General features: G+C 42.6%; 1 protein-coding gene across 2 annotated transcripts in view; it reads left to right on the top strand.

The window, feature by feature from the left end:
* Nucleotides 1-16,961, top strand: part of OSBPL2 (oxysterol binding protein like 2) — a 68,084-nt gene that overhangs the window by 10,196 nt on the left and 40,927 nt on the right. The gene's annotated exons all lie outside the window — the stretch shown is intronic.

Genomic DNA, 16,961 nt, shown 5'->3' with positions numbered 1-16,961 from the left:
TCCTCACACATGGTAAAGTCTGTGATCTACTGGTTGAGCCATCTCCCTGCCAACAAAAGGCACATTTTTATCCCTTTAAAAATAAATTTAGGAGGTTGGGCGTTAGTGCAGTGGGTTAAGCGCACATGGTGCGAATCGCAAGGACCAGCTTAAGGATCCCAGTTCGAGCCGCTGGCTCCCACCTTCAGGGGAGTCGCTTCACAGGCAGTGAAGCAGGTCTGCAGGTGTCTATCTTTCTTTCCCCCTCTCTGTCTTCCCCTCCTCTCTCCATTTCCCTCTGTCCTATCCAACAACGATGACATCAATAGCAACAACAATAACTAGAACAATAAAAAAAACAATAAGGGCAACAAAAGAGAAAAAAGCAAAATATATATATAATAAAAAATAATAACTTTAATTTAATTTTTGATAGGCCAGATATAAATTGAGAGGGAAGGGGGAGACAAGGAGAGGAAAAGACACGTATATCACTATTTGAGCATTCATGAAGCTTCTTACCTTCAGGTGGGGACCAGAGACTTGAACCCAGGTCCTTGGGCATGGAGATGTGTGTGCTCAACTGGGTGCACCACCTGCCCCTGCCCCTCTCTCATACTTTATTTGGTGCTTATCAGAAATAAGGGGAGCGTGGAAACTTTGCTGATAGGGATAGCTAGTTATATACACACACACATACATATGAAACTATATTACTGATATCTTACACTTTTGCAAACCAACATTAAATCCCCAATAATAAATTATTTTTAAAAAGGCTTGTTTTAGTAAGCACAGGTTTTGGAACAAAAAACTTGTGCTTGGACTGGTAGGGATGCTTTTTTCTGCCAAAGGCCATTTGTATATTTATAACATCATTTATGAGCCATACAAAATTATCAAATTAAAAATTAGTACTTAAGATGAATATGGGATGATCTCACTCTCAGGCAGAAGTTGAAAAACAAGATCAGAAAAGAAAACACAAGTAGAACCTAAAATGGAATTGGCATATTGCACCCAAGTAAAAGACTCTGGGGTGGGTGGGTGGGTGAGGAGAATACAGATCCATGAAAGATGATAAATGACATAGTGGGGGTCGTATTGTTAAATGGGAAACTGGGGAATGTTATGCATGTACAAACTATTGTATTTACTGTTGAATGTAAAACATTAATTCCCCAATAAAGAAATAAATTAAAAAAAAATTAGTACTTAATGTTGCCATGAACGAAGCTTTGATTGCCTTGGCAGGACCAGACCAGATGTTTTTTGGCCCATGGACTGCAAGTTCCCTCCTGTTTTACAGAATCCATGTAGTGGTTGCTTTGGGGGCGGGGCTTTGTGCCAGGCCACCTCAAAGTTTGTGCCCCTCCCCAGCTTTTCCTGGGTGTGGATGGAGACTGCTCCCACTCATTCTCCTTCTTCCCTCTGGGCCCCTTGGAGATTTCCAGGGCCTTTGTGTTCACTGTGGAGGTGCACAGGTATCAGCATAGAGGGGTTCTCTGTCCAGCTGGATGCCACTTACCTGGCGATTGGAATGAGTCCACTTCATAATCATCACAGGAAAGTAGATATTTCCTGTGACTGGGAGAGATACCTCACCCAGTAAAGCACACTCTTCACTATGTTTGGGATCAGATTGTGAGCTCCCTAGCACCAAGTGGGACTGCCATGCATGGCAACTTCATCAGTAGTGGAGTAGTCCTGTGCCTCCCTCTCTTTGTTTTTCTCTTCTTTCTGTCCCAATCTTATAAAAGAAGAGAGATGTTTGCAAGATAGCTCAGTGTGTTAAAACATAGGACTTGAAGACCCTGAGGTCCCAGATTCAATCCCTGGCATCACCATAACCCCAGCATCACTATATGCCAGCAGTGCTCTGGTCTTGATATGTCTGTCTGTCTGTCTCTCAAGAGTCAATCAAACAATCTTTTTTTCTTTTCTTTTCTTTCTTTCTTTTTTAATATTGCTATCCTTTCCACATCAGCCATGCTGCACATGCTCAAGACACCTGCATCCAGGGGCATTTCCAATGCTTCCTCTTCCAGAGCACTCTTTTGGATGCTGAGTCTGTTTTTTTTTTTTTTTAAAGATTTAATTATTATTATTTATTTATTCCCTTTTGTTGCCCTTGTTTTTATTGTTGTAGTTATTGTTGTTGTCATTGTTGTTGGATAAGAGAGAGAGAAATGGAGAGAGAAGGGGAAGACAGAGAGGGGGAGAGAAAGACAGACACCTGCAGACCTGCTTCACTGCTTGTGAAGCCACCCCCCTGCAGGTGGGGAGCCGGGGGCTTGAACCGGGATCCTTACGCCAGTCCTTGCGCTTTGCTTAACCCACTGCGCTACCGCCGGACTCCCTGGATGCTGAGTCTTTGTTTACACATACTGGAATAGTTCAGGATGGTGGGCTGAGACCCCAGGAGGGTGGGGACTGGGGGCGTCCCACTTGTCTTTCGTAGACATGGCTAGGAGAGAGGCCCGGGAGATGGCACAGTAGTGGACGTGTTAGACTCTCAAACAGGAGGTCCCGAGTGCAGTCTTAGACATTACATGTGTCAGAGTGGTACTGTGGTTTCTCTTGTTCTCCTTAATGAATATTTAAAAAAATTCAAGTGAGTAAATTAAAATTTATATATGAATGATAAAGGCAATGGCTGGGAGAGCTCTAAACTCTGGACAACTCAGTTGCCCAGTACTTTTCTTGGGGTGTGTCAACATGACCTCCACAGCTTAGTGTACCACCCCCACTCCCTCGTCTCCAATGTTCTTGACTTTCTTTAAATAGGTGGTTGTGCCCAGTACCTGTTTAACTCTGGCTGCACATTCAGAGAAAACTTGTATCTTGTCATGGATGAGCAGGTTGTGAGCACTGGTGGCAGTTAAGTGTGGCCAAAGCTTTCTTTTCTTCTTTTTTTTTAAAAAAATATTTTTATTTATTTATTATTGGACAGAGACAGAGAGAAATTGAGAGAGGAAGGGGACATAGAGGGAGAGAGGTAACTGCAGCCTTGCTTTGCCACTGAAGCTTTCCCCCTGCAGGTGGGAACCAGGGGCTTGAACCTGGGATCTTGCACACTGTTATGTGTGTACTCAACCAGGTGCACCACCGTCTGGCCCAACCAAAGCTTTCTTCCTGGGACCTGACAGCTGACCTCAGGGACCTGATCAGACTGGTTCCTAACAGGGTTCCCACGGAAGGAGTCTTGTTCTCTGCTCCGGGAGGGCTTGTCTATTCTGGGCATGTTATGACTTCACCTTTAGAGTTGCAGGGCCAAGACTGCCTCACAGGTGACCTGCCTCTGGAAGTTCAGGGCTGGGAACCCAACATCTGGGCTGCGTGCACTTTGTCTGCTGCCTTTTGGCTCTGTTTCTGATGTGCTGTTGGTGGGAACTGATTTTATCATCTGTTGGTGGAACCCTCTGCACATCTCAACTGCCATTCCTCTGGGGGTGCCTGCATGGTGAAGACCCCATATGTGAGAGCTAAGGGTGGTACATTAAGCTGTGGGGTAATGTTGGCTTAGTACCTGGCTTCCTTGAATCCTTTCTTAACCAGTTTTTCTCACCCCCAGCCTTAGTCCAGATTATCTTCCCTCCCTTCCTAGCTCTGTAAGCCCCGATCCACCCAGCCATTGTGCCTTTCCCTGTGGGAATGAACTAACAAGTTTATGCTGTATGATTTTGAACTGTTGGAAGGAGAACCTTTCCATGAAGATGGAATGTTAAATGGGGTTTGGAGAATACTAAGAAATAATCCTATCATTCATTATAATGGGAGCTTTTCCCATTCAGCATAAGACTAAAAGCTCCCCAGGGGCCGGGGTGTTAGCACACTGGGTTAAACACACATGGCGCAAAGCACAGAGCACAAGTATCCTAGTTTGAGTCCCGGGCTCCCCACCTGCAGGGGGGTTGCTTCTCAGGTGGTGAAGCAGGTCTACAGGTGTCTTTCTTTCCCCCTCTGTCTTCCCCTCCTCTCTCAATTTCTCTCTGTTTTATCCAACAACAACAGCAATAACAAAATGGAAAAAAGGGCCTCCAGGAGCAGTGGATTCATAGTGTAGGCATCGAGCCCCAGTGATAACCTTGGAGGCAAAAGACAAAAAACAAAACAAAACCAAAAAAAACCTAAGAGCTGCCTAGTGGGAGTTGAATTGTTATGTGGAAAACTGAGAAATGTTACACATGTACAAACTATTGTATTTTACTGTTGACTGTAAACAATCCCCCAACAAAGCAATTAAAAAATAAATAAATAAAAAAGAAGCCTAAATGCTCAGTGCCTACCACATTTGACCTCTGTGCATAATTGCTTGTTTTTTGTCTTTATGGATTGCTAATGTATTTTTCCTTTCTTTTTTTTTTTTTTTTTGCTACCATGGTTATCATTGGGTCATTGGTATCTGTGTGACAAATTCAGCACTCCCGTTTTATTTTATTTTTTAAGTAGCGACAGTTAAATTGAGAAAGGGAAGATAGAGAGGGAGAGAGACACCTGCTGCACTCCTTCACCACCCATGAAGCTCCCCCACTGCAGGTAGGGACCAGGAGCTTGAACCCAGGTCCTTGAGCATTATAAACATATGCAATCTACTGGGTATACTGCCACCTGGCCCCGTTTTTCCAGTTTTTAAAATTGTGGTTTTATACATATGTATATGATAAAGTATATGATCTTAACCATTTTTAAGTGTGCAGATCACACTATTACATACATTCATAATGTTGTGCAATAATGACCACATCCATCACCAGAGCCATGTTCATCTGATGACAGTGAAACTATTCCATTTCCCCATCCCTGGGATATGCCAGTCCTCTTTCTACTACTTTGAATTTGGCTACTCTGCTACTTCAGAAGTGAAATCATAGAGTATTTGTTCCATTGTGACTGGCTCCTCCTCCTCCTCCTCCTTCTTCTTTTACATAATGTCTTCTAGGCTCATCTATATTGTAGCATGTGTCAGTATTTTCCTCCTTTATAAGGATGGATAAAATTCATTGTATGACTGGATCACATCTATTTATTCATCTATCAGTGGACACTTTAGTTGCCTGTTTTGGCTATAGTGACTGCTGTGAGCTAAATGTGCAAATGCCTCTTCAACACTTTGCTTTCAGTTCATTTTGGGTGTATATGCAGAGATGGATTGTTGGATTAAATGAAAATTCAGGCATGAAAGTCTGTTGCATGAAAGTGATTGTGCTGTGCTATTTCCCCAACCCCCAGTCCCTGATATGTATTAGTATTGTTTTTTTGGGGGGTATCAACATACTGTTTCCACAGCAGCTGTACCATTTTATTGTCTTACCAACATTTGGTATGTTTTCTTACAAATTATTCATCATAATGGGAGTAAGGTGGTATTTCATTGTAACTTTGATTTTTATTTCTCTGATAGTAATATTGAGCACCTTTGTATGTGCTTATTAACTATATATATATATATATATATATATATATATATATGGTAGAATGTCATTCAAAGTCTTTTTTTTAAAGTTTAATTTTTTCTAATATTTATTTATTCCCTTTTGTTGCCCTTGTTGTATTATTGTTGAGTTATTATTGTTGTTGTTACTGATGTCATTGTTGTTGGATAGGACAGAGAGAAATGGAGAGAGGAGGAGAGGATATTGAGGAGGAAAGAAAGATATACACCTGCAGACCTGCTTCACCGCCTGTAAAGCGACTCCCCTGCAGGTGGGGAGCCAGGGGCTCGAACTGGGATCCTTACTCTGGTTCTTGCGCTTTGTGCCACCTGCGCTTAACCCACTGCGCTACTGCCTGACTCCCTCAAAGTCTTTTATATATATATTTTATTATTGAATAGAGACAGAGATAAATTGAGAGGGGAGGGGCACTCATGAACCTTTTCCCCTGCAGGTGGTGACTAGAGGCTTGAACCTGGGTCCTTTTACACTGTTATATGTGCACTTAACCAGGAGTGCCACCACCTGGCCCCTCATTCAAAGTTTTTACACATTTTTGAAGCAGGTTGTGATTTTTGAAGTTCGTATGGTTTTTTTGTTTGTTTTTCAGATAAAACAGAGAAAGAGAGAAACAAAGATACTATAGCACTGAAGCTTCCATCAGTACATTAGACTGGATTGAACCTAGGTTATGCTTCTATTTTCTTTTTAAATTAAATTTTAATGAAAGATACAGAGAGAAAGACCAAATCACTGGTCAGCTCTGGCTTATGGTGAAGCTGAGGATTGAACCTAGGACCTTAGAGCCTCAGGCATAAGACAGCATAATCATTATGCTGTCTCCTGAGCCTCATGAACCTAGGTTGTGTACAAGACAAAGCAAGCACAATACCCAAAAGAGCTATCTTGGTGTCCCTGCCCCAAAGTTGTCTGGTTTATTTTTGGAGGGGTTATTAATATGTTAATGGGTGTATCATTTTCAATTTAAAAAAATATTTAATTTATTTATTAATGAGAACGATAGGAGAGAGAGAAAGAACCAGACATCACTCTGGTACATGTGCTACCAGGGATTGAACTCATGACCTCATGCTTGAGAGTCTAGTGCCTTAGCCACTGCACCACCTCCCGGACCGCTCAAATGTTTTTATATTTTGTGGGCTTCCTTTTTATTTTGTGAATAGTATCTTTTTTTTTTCTTTGCATCACTTTTTCATTCAGAGAGAGAGAGGTGGAGATTTCACAGTAGTGAAATTCCTGTGTTGCCGCAACACCTCCTGTGTGTTTCCATCACTTGATGTGGGTCACACACGTGCAGGCACCCTGTCAAGCCAGCTATTTCTCTGACCCTGCATAGTATTTCTTGATGCACAAATTTAAAAAGTTTTTACTAACTCCATTATGTCTGTTCTTTTATTGCCTATGCCTTTGATTTCACATCCAAGAATTATTGTCAAATCCATAAGCATGAGTATTTTGCCCTGTGAATTCTTCTAACAGTTTTATGATTTGAAGTTTCACATTTAGGTCTTTGATCTTCAATTTTGAATTCCCTTTTGTATGTGGTCTGAGATAAAGGCTCAGATTTATTATTTTGACTGTGAAAATCCAATATTTCCAGCAATACTTGCCAAAAATGATTGAGTGGTCTTGAATCCCTTGTAGAAAATCACTTGAACACATACGATTGTGAGGGCTTAGTTCTTGGCTCTCTCTTCCATGGTCTACATGACACTCTGTTTAGATGACTATAGTTTTGTGGCTAAGTTTTGAAATCAGGAAGTATGAGTCCTCCAGTTTTGTTCTTCTTTCTCAAGGTGTTTTTTTTTTTTTTTTTGCTTGTTTTTTTTTCTTTTTTTAGTGGGGAGGGAGGGCCTATTTGCAGTCCCTTGAGATTCTATATGAATTTTAGGAAGAGTTTTTTCTATCTCTGTAAAAACACCATGGAATTTTGACAAGGATTTCTTTGGATCTGTACATTGTTTGGGTAATAATGACATCCTAACAATATTGCCTTCCAATCCATAAATATGTGATGTTTCCATGTATTTATGTCTTGTTTAATATCTTTCAGCAATGTTTTATAGTCTTCATTTTCTAAATCTTTCATCTCCTAATCTAGTTAATTCCTAAGTACTTTATTCTTTTTGATGCTATTGTAAATGGATTTGTTTTTGTAATTTTCTTTTCAGATTATTCATTGTTAGTGTAGAAAATGCAACTGGTCTTTGTTTTGCTTCAACTATGTATGCTGTTCCTTTGCTGAGCTCATTGTTCTAATGTTTTCTCTTGTGTGTATGTACTCTTTTAAGTTTTACATATGAAATTATATTGAACTATTAATAGCAACAACAAAAAAAGGTTATGTTGAGGCTTGGAAAGTGATGCAGTGGTTAGTGCATAGGACTTGTAAGCATGAGGTCCTGAGTTTGGTACCTAGCACAACATATGCTGTAGTGATGCTCATATTCTTTCTCTTAAATAAATAAATAAATACATCTTTTAAAATTTATATTATATGTATACATGACTTAACATCTTCCTTTGTAATCCCTTTGTAATGTGGGTGTATTTGATCCCCCCTTTCTCCCCCCTTAACCTGATTTCTGATTTCCCTGGTTAGAACTTTCAATATTATGTTGACTAGAATGGATGAAAGTAGGCATTCTTTTTTTTTGCCTCCAGGGTTATTGCTGGGACTCAGTGTATGCACTATGAATCCACTGCTCCTGGAGGCTGTGTTTTTTCCTTTTGTGTACCGTTGTTGTTTATTGTTATTGTTGTTATTGCTGTGGTTGTTGTTGGCTAGGACAGAGAGAGGAGGGGAAGACAGAGAGGAGGACAGAAAGATAGACACCTGAAGACCTGCTTCACCACCTGTGAAACAGTCCCCCACCCCGCAGGTGGAGAGTCAGGGGATCTAACAGAGATCCTTACGCTGGTCCTCGAGCCTCGCGCCATGTCCGCTTAACCAGATGCACCACCATCCAGCCCCCGAAACGGGGGCATTCTTATTATAGGAATATTTTTTTTCACTATTGAATATGATAGTTCCTATAGGATATATATATATGTAATTTAAATATATATATATATATATGTGTGTGTAATTTAAAAAGAATTTGTAAAGGTAGTTTCCTTCTGTTGCTAGTTTGTTGAGGTTTTGTTTTGTTTTGTTTTTGTTTTTGTCTCTAGGGTTATTGTTGCAACTCAGTGCCTGAACCATGAGTCCACTGCTCTTGGCCATCTTTTTCCATTTTGGTGTTGTTATATAGGACAGAAATTGAGAGAGGAGGGGAAGACAAAGAGGGGGAGAGAAAGATAGCTGCAGACCTGCTTCACCGTTTGCGAACTGACCCCCCTACAGGTGGAGCGTTGGGGGTGTGAACCAGGATCCTTGTGCTTGTCTTTCTGCTTTGCTTCATACTATGTGTGTTTAACCCAGTGTGCTACTGCCCAGCCCCCATTGAGCCTTTTTATTATGGAAGAATGTCTATCTTTGTCAAAACACTTCTACATCAGTGGAGGAGATCATGTGTATTTTTTTCCCCCTTCATTTTGTTAATGTGACATGTATTATTGGATTGTTGGAGAAGTCACGGCACATTTTTGTATAGAAAAATACAGAGCGGGTCGGGCTGTAGCGCAGCAGGTTAAGCACACATGGCGCGAAACTCAAGCACCAGCAAGGACCCGGGTTTTAGCCCCCAGATCCCCACCTGCAGGGGAGTCGATTCACAAGCAGTGAAGCAGGTCTGTAGGTGTCTTTCTCTCCCCATCTCTGTCTTCCCCTCCTCTCTCCATTTCTTCCTGTCCTATCTGACAACAATAATAATAACCACAACAATGATAAAAACAAGGGAAACAAAAAGGGAAAATAAATAAAACATTAAAAAAAAAGAAAAATATATCATGACTTTTCCAATAACCCAAATATATATATATATATATTTTTTTTTTCCCTTTTCTTTAATGCAGACAGGGGAATGCACTTAGGGCCTTGTACCTACATAATATTACCAAGCAGTCTCCTTGGCCAACTTGCCTTCCTCTCTCTCTCTCTCTCTCTCTCTTCTTTAAAGATTTATGAGTGAGAAAGAGAATCAGAACATCACTCTGGCACATGCGATACTGGGAGAACAATCCCAGAACCTCATGTTTGAGAGTTCAGTTTATTTATTTTTTAAATGTTTTTCCCTTTTTTTGCCCTTGTTGTTTATCGTCATTGTTGTTATTATTGTTGTTATTGCTGTCGTTGTTGTTGGATAGGTCAGAGAGAAATGGAGAGAGGAGGGGAAGACAGAGAGGAAGAAAGAAAGATAGACACCTGCAGACCTGCTTCACCACCTGTGAAGGGATCCCCCTGCAGGTGGGGAGCCGGGAGCTTGAACTGGGATCCTTACACTGGTCCTTGTGCTTTGCTCCACATACGCTTAACCTCTGCACCACTGCCCTCTGCGCCACTGCCCGGCTCCCGAGAGTTCAGTTTTTTTTATTGCTGGGGCTCGGTGCCTGCATCCTGAATCCACTGCTGCACCTGGAGGCCATTTTTTCCCATTTTGTTGCCCTTGTTGAGGTTATTGTTACTGTTGCCATTGATGTTGTTGTTGTATAGGACAAAGAGAAATTGAGAGAGGAGGGGAGACAGAGAAGGGGAAAGATAGACACCTGAAGACCTGCTTCAGCGCTTGTGAAATGACCCCCCTTCAGGTGGGGAGCTGGGGGGCTCCAACCGGGATTCTTACTCAGGTCCTTGAGCTTCACGCCATGTGTGCTTAACCTGCTGCACTACCGCCAGACCCCCAAGAGTTCAGTTTTTTATCTGTTGTGTCACCTCCTTGGATGTATGGCCTGACTTTCTAGTCTTTATTTTTCTAGAGACAGGCGAGGAAGAGACTGAAAAAAACAAAAAAGGAGGGAGAGCTATCATAACACCATCTGTGGAGCACTCCTAGTGATGTCCATTATCCTCCTGGGTGGTGGCAAGACCTCAGCCCCCTGGCCTCCAGCACTGTAAGGCTCCCACTCTGCTGGGTGAGCTATCTCTTGCCCCACCTCCTCCAACTCCCTTTGTATGTTTGGTTTGAGAGTATTTTTTGAGGATTTTTTGAATCTGTGCTCCTAAGGGGTAATAATTGTTTTCTTTCTTGTAGGGTTATGTTTCACGTTGGTATGAAGAGCATGCTGATTTTATAGATTTAGGAAGTGCTTCCCTACTTCTTGATTTTTTTTCTCTGGAAAGTTTGATAAAGATTAAAAATATTTATTTATTTTGAATAGAGACAGAGAGCTTGAGAGAGAAAGGGGTGGCAGAGAAGGAGGAGGAGGGAGAGACCTATAACACTGCTTTACTACTTGTGAAGCTCCCTCTGCAGGTTTAACCAGGACTTCTACACTAAAATGTGTACGAGTCCATAAGGGTTGGTTCTTATTTTTATTTTATTTATTTGCCACCAGGGTTGCCTTCGGGGCTCGGTGCCTGCTTGGCTTCACCATTTCTAGTACCCTTTTCCCCTTCTTTATTTCTTTTTTAAAAATATTTATTTCCTTTTGTTGCCCTTGTTGTTTTATTGTTGTAGTTATTATTGATATCATTGTTGTTGGGTAGGACAGAGAGAAATAGAGAGGGGAGGGGAAGACTGAGAGGGAGAGAAAGATAGACACCCGCAGACCTGCTTCACCGCTTGTGAAGCGACTCCCCTGCAGATGGGGAGTCAGGGGCTTGAACCCGAATCCTTATGCCGGTCCTTGTGCTTTGTGCCACATGCGCTTCACCTGCTGTGCTACCGCCAGACTCCCCTTCTTTCTTTTTAATTGTTATTTAAAAAAAATTTTATTTATTATTGGGTAGAGACAAAGAAACTGAAAGGTGAGGGAGAGATAGAGAGGGAGAGAGACAGAGAGACACCTACAGCCCTGCTTCACCGCTTGTGAAACTTTTGCCCTGCAGGTAGGGACCAGGGGCTTAAACCTGGGTCCTTGTGCATTGTAGTATGTGCGCTTAACCAGGTGCACCACTGGCTGGCCTGCCTTCCTTCCTCCCTCCCCTCCATCCCTCCCTCCCTTCCTTCCTTCCTTCCTTCCTTCCTTCCTTCTTTCTTTTGATAGAGGTGAAGACAAGGGATACAGAGAAAAGGAGCCATACCTGCAGTACTACTCCACTGCTCGTGAAGCTTCCCCCCTGCAGACGGGGACCAGGGTCTTGAACCTTGATCCTCATGCATAGTATACTGCATGTGTACTCTACTGTGTAAACAACCACTGACCCCCAGATTTGATTTTTATCTTTTTAAACTTTTTTAAAACACCCCCCCCCATTTTTAATTTGGGCAGGGAGAAATTGAAAGGGTGGGGGAAGATAGGGAGAGAGAAAGATAGACACCTGCAGCCCTGATTCACCACTTGTGAAGCTTTCCCCCTTGCAGGTGGGGACTGGGGACTTGAACCTGGATCCTTACACACTGTAACAGGTCTCCTCTATCAGGTGTGGGGCACCACCTTTTTTTTTTTTTTTTAATTTTAATGTTTGGTAGAATTTACTAGTGAAATCAACAGTCCCAGGGGTTTTCATTGTTGATTTTTAATTACTGACTCAATCTTCTTACTAATTACTGATCTGTTCAGATTTCTAATTTCTTAGTGATTTAGACTGGTGGTGGTTTTTACGTTTCTAGGAATTTGTTTATATCATCTAGATTGTCCAATTTGTTGTTGTATGATTGTGCATAGCACTCTCAGAATCCTTTGTTTCTGTAGAATTGGTGGTAATGTTCCTGCTTTCATTTCTGTATTTAGTAATTTGAGTATTCTCTTTCCTAATCTATACAGTTGAAGTTTAGTCAGCTTTTGTTGATCTTTTCAAAGAACCAGCTTTCTGTTCTGCATTCCACTTATCTCTGCTCTAGACTTTACCATTTCCTTCCTTCTGCCAGTTTTGCTATTCTCTTTCTACTTCCTTACGTTGTAGAGTTAGGCCTTGATCTGAGATCTTATTTTTAATATATACGTTTTGTGTTTTTTATACCTGGAACTGTTTTTTTACTGCTTCCTATATATTTTGGTATGTAGTTTCATTTTCATTCATTGCTAGGTATTTTATAACTTCTTTTTTATTTTTTGTTTTATTTATAAAAAGGAAACACTGACAAAACCATAGGATAAGAGGGGTACAACTCCACACAATTCCCACTGCCAGAACTCCATATCCCATCCCCTCCCTCTCCCTTGATAGCTTTCCTATTCTTTAAGCCTTTTGTGATTTTCTTCCCTTAGATACATTGCTTATTCAAGAGCATGCTATTTAATTTCCACGATGAATTTCTTATACTTCTGTTTTGACTTCTAATTTTACCTTTTTATGACCTGAGAAGATGTTTTATCTATTTATTTTTGCCTCATCACAACCTGCTACTCCCCATCCTCCACCACACACACTCCCTAGACTCTTAGCCAATCACTTGTTCCTAAGCAACTAGGTTTGCTTCTCCTTCCTCCCTCCCTCCCTTCCTTTTTTCCTTGTTTGTCACCAGTTTTATCACTGGGGTCTAATGTCTACATGACTTTATCACTGTTTCCTGGTGGCCATTTATTTTTCTTTTTCTGATACAGGATGAAATAGACATAGATGGGGAAAAGAGAGAGAGAGCGTGACAGAGAGAAGAGACACCTGCAGCATTCCTCCACTGACCCACTGCTCATGAAGCTTCCCTGCTACAGAGAAGGACTGGGGTTTGAACCTGGGTCTTCACCTATAGCAATACATACACTGTACTCTAATGGGTATAAGATATGAAGATGGATTTGTAGGACTTGATCATAGGTCTTCATGAAAATGTGATGAACACTTTTTTTTAATCTTTTTTTTTTTTTTTTTTTTTTTTTACCAGAGCACTGCTCAGCTCTGGCTTACGGTGGTGTGGGGGATTGAACCTGGGACTTTGGAGCCTCAGGCATGACATTCTCTTTGCATAACCATTATGCTATCTCCCCAACAACCGATGAACACTTTTTTCCCCCCTACCAGAGCATTGCTCATCTCTGGCTTATGTTGATCCAGGGGATTGAACCTGGGACTTTGAAGCCTCCGGCATGAGTCTCTTTGCATAACCATTATGCTATTTGCCCCCACTCTTGGACACTTTGTATGTGAAGTCAAGATGGTACAGCAAGAGTGAGCAACATAAAGAGAATTGATGGGCCTTTTTCTATTAGGTGAGCATTTTTCAGGGGGGACCTGGAAGGATAGAGGGAGCCCTGACTGCTGCTCCATCAAGAGGGAAAAGAGCTCTGGCAGGTTCCTAGAGTCCTGCAGCAGTGACAGTGGATGAGGAATTGCCACTCTCAGGTGGATGATGAGCACCTACTTTCCTTGCTGCACGCCCCCAGCCATTGTGAGTCCCCCTAGGGCTAGGGGTGGTGGGGTGGTGGGGAGGAGACAGGGGACAATGTCCAGGATCAGCATTTTTCTTGAACTTTTTTTCTAGAGTAAGAAAAAAGAACAGTTCACTAGAAAGAGCTGATTAAAAAAAAAAAAAGTCTTTTTCCTGAAATGCTGTCTTCCGGGGTTCTTTTTGAGTACAATGAAATCTGCATGGAGAAGAAGAGCATATTCAGGAAATAATCAATTCAGCCTTTGTGTTGATGCTGTTTCTTTCACTGTTAGCTTTCTGTACATCCCTCAACTTTGCTAGGATGATGAGTTACAAAGCTTCATTTTTCTTATTTATACAGCCTCTGTATTCGGAGGACTATTTTCTTTTTGCTTGTTTGTTTGCACATAGCCCAGTACCCCTCTCTTCAGGTGGTACTGACTAGACATGGGGAAATGGGATCCCAACATCTGGGACTTGAATTGCAGGGCCTCTGGGCAGCTGGTGGCCCTGAGTGCTCAACTAGCTTTGGAGTAGAAGGCAGGCAGGAGGGCAGGCTCAATAGGAGGAGGGTCAAGCCATCTTTTATGCCCAGCTGGCCTCGGCCCCCTGCACTTTGGCCCAGCTCCAGGGCTGTGCTCTCAGGAACCTGTTGGGAGGATCCCTCTTCAGGTTCCACAATGGAGTCTTGGCACCAAGTGGCCTGTGGCAAACATTTTTTGAATAAATGAGTGAGGTTACTATTGTTTTGTGTGGATGGTCTGTAGTGGTGGGTGGGTTTCACTCTGTGAAATGAAGGTGAAAGTTGAGGCGATTGTGATGACACTTTTTCAGGACTCACCTTGAGACTGTGGGAATGAATCTCTGGACTTGTAGGTGGATCACCTATGCATGCTGGTAGTGAGAAAGGCCTTAGGCAGCCTCAGGCCTTGGTGTTTGTAGATCCACATGGCCACACGGTGAACACAGTGTCTGCAGGTCCTGCCACTATTACGGGTGTCACCATGCTGTTGTCCTCAGTGTTTGGCCAGCCTAACCTCTGACAGCTTCTTTGAAAGATTTAGCACACATCTCAGTGGTTTCCTGCCAACATTAGGACTTTATTTCTGGGAGAGAAAATCTATAGCTGAAAAGGAAGATGCAGTCACTCTGTGACATGCCTTCTGTCACCATAGATAGTAAGCTTCCAGCGAGGCAGGCAGGATGGCACAGTGCCTCAACACTGCCCAGCTCTGCCTATCCTGCTCCATGCCCTCCCACCCCCTCAGGGGATTTTGAAGAAAATCCTAGCACGACATCATTTCAGCCATTTATAGCTCTCAAGGTAAGGCCTTTAAATGCTGTTGTGGCACCTGGGAGGGTTTTAAAGTAGCTTGCTGGAGGCATGATTGACACTCAGTCCGTTGCACATATTTAAACTGCAGGGTGAGCAGTCATGAGTTACCTACTGCCTCAGTCAGGATCATGAAATATCCTTTCACCTTTCTTTGCTCCTGTTTTCCTTTTTGTTTTTTTTCTTTCCTGGAGACAGAGAGAGAAAGAGATAATACTGAAGCTTCCTTCAACTGGATGGGGGCCAGATTATGCACATGGCAGAGCACTATCCAAGTGAGCTATTTTGCAGCCCACCCCCTTTATTATTTATTTTATTTTATTTTAGAAATGCTGGCCTGCCAGGATTTTTGTTGGTGTTTCCTGGGGTGCAGTTGGACACAGCAGGAGACATCCATATGTGGGTCTGCATTTCCTGCCGATGCCATGACACCCTCCCCTCCTTCCTCTCTTACGTTCCCCATGAACATTTGTTGAAGGAGCTTGGTTTTATCCTGTAGACTATCCCAGAATCTGGGGTTTTGTTAGCTATGAACCCATGATGTTTAGCATGTCATCCCTTAACTTGGTAGCTAAAGCCTGAGGTTGTTTTATTTCCTTGACAGGGTGGCTGCAGAGCTGGTGCTGTGGTGGCCACGGCATTGCTGGGCAGCACCTGGGTGTGGATGCATGTTGTACAGTGTGATGTCGTCACGCCCTTCCTTCTTCTGTTGTCCAGTGAAGTGCCAACCGCTCCGTCACATGTAACTAAGGCAGGACACAGGCTTAGTGCTCTTCTGTCTCTTTTTTTAAAATTTTTTAATTATCTTTATTTATTTCTTGGATAGAGACAGCCAGAAATTGAGATGGAAGGGGGGGTAGAGAGGAAGAGAGACAGAGAGACACATGTAGCACTGCTTCACCACTCGTGAAGCTTTCCTCCTGCAGTTGGGAACCGGGGACTTGAACCTGGGTCCTTGTGCACTGTAACATGTGCACTCAACCAGGTGCACCAGTGCTCTTCTGTTGTTCACTGATTTCCAGGGGTGACCAGCTGGTTATGAACTCCCAAGTCTCAATCGAGGGATATTTTGATCCTTAGTGTGTGATTCCCAGAGATCTCCTTTTGACAATAGCAAAAATAGGGGGTGCTTGTCCTGTATTTTTTGGAGGCATCCTGTCCTGTTTTTAGCACTCCCCACCCCTCCTCAGAGAATGCTGGCTTCTTTTAGTGTCTTCAAGAAATGTGGGATAGTATCCGAGAGAATTAGAAGTGGCAACTTTCTTTTCTTTTTCTTTCTTTTTTTTAAAAGATTTTATTTATTTATGAGAAAGATAGGAGGAGAGAAAGAACCAGATATCACTCTGGCACATGTGCTGCAGGGGATCAAACTTGGAACCTCATGCTTGAGCGTCCAAAGCTTTACCATTGCACCACCTCCCGGACCACAGAGTGGCAACTTTCATGATCTGTGCAGGATAACAAAGTCAGTACTAGTTCTTAAGGCTTTGCATGGGTGTTTCCAAAACCTGTACAGATGCCGGTTCCTTAAATTGGTTGAGAAAGTGGGAAGGAGACATGGAACACAGAGACTTTTGGGCAAGAGGTGCAGGCTAACTTACTGCCAGGTTGTTTATAGCATAGCCTCTCACATGTTCATAGGACAGAACCCCAGAGGTGGCACTTGGGAAGGTCCCCAGGTGTTGTGTGCCGTGGAGAAGAGAGAGAGAAGGTCCGGAGTGAAGAGGGAACACAAATCTTTATTTGCGCTGGCACCTCAGAGTTGGGTGCTAGAGAAACAGGTTGGGCCACGTGGAGGTAGCGAAAATGGCCACCTCACGCAGTAACCTTTCCTGCATCTGAACA

This window comes from Erinaceus europaeus, chromosome 1, assembly GCF_950295315.1.
Source record: "Erinaceus europaeus chromosome 1, mEriEur2.1, whole genome shotgun sequence".
Lineage (NCBI taxonomy): Eukaryota > Metazoa > Chordata > Mammalia > Eulipotyphla > Erinaceidae > Erinaceus > Erinaceus europaeus.
Note: the sequence above shows the minus strand (reverse complement) of the source record. Positions and strands in the feature narration are given on the sequence as shown.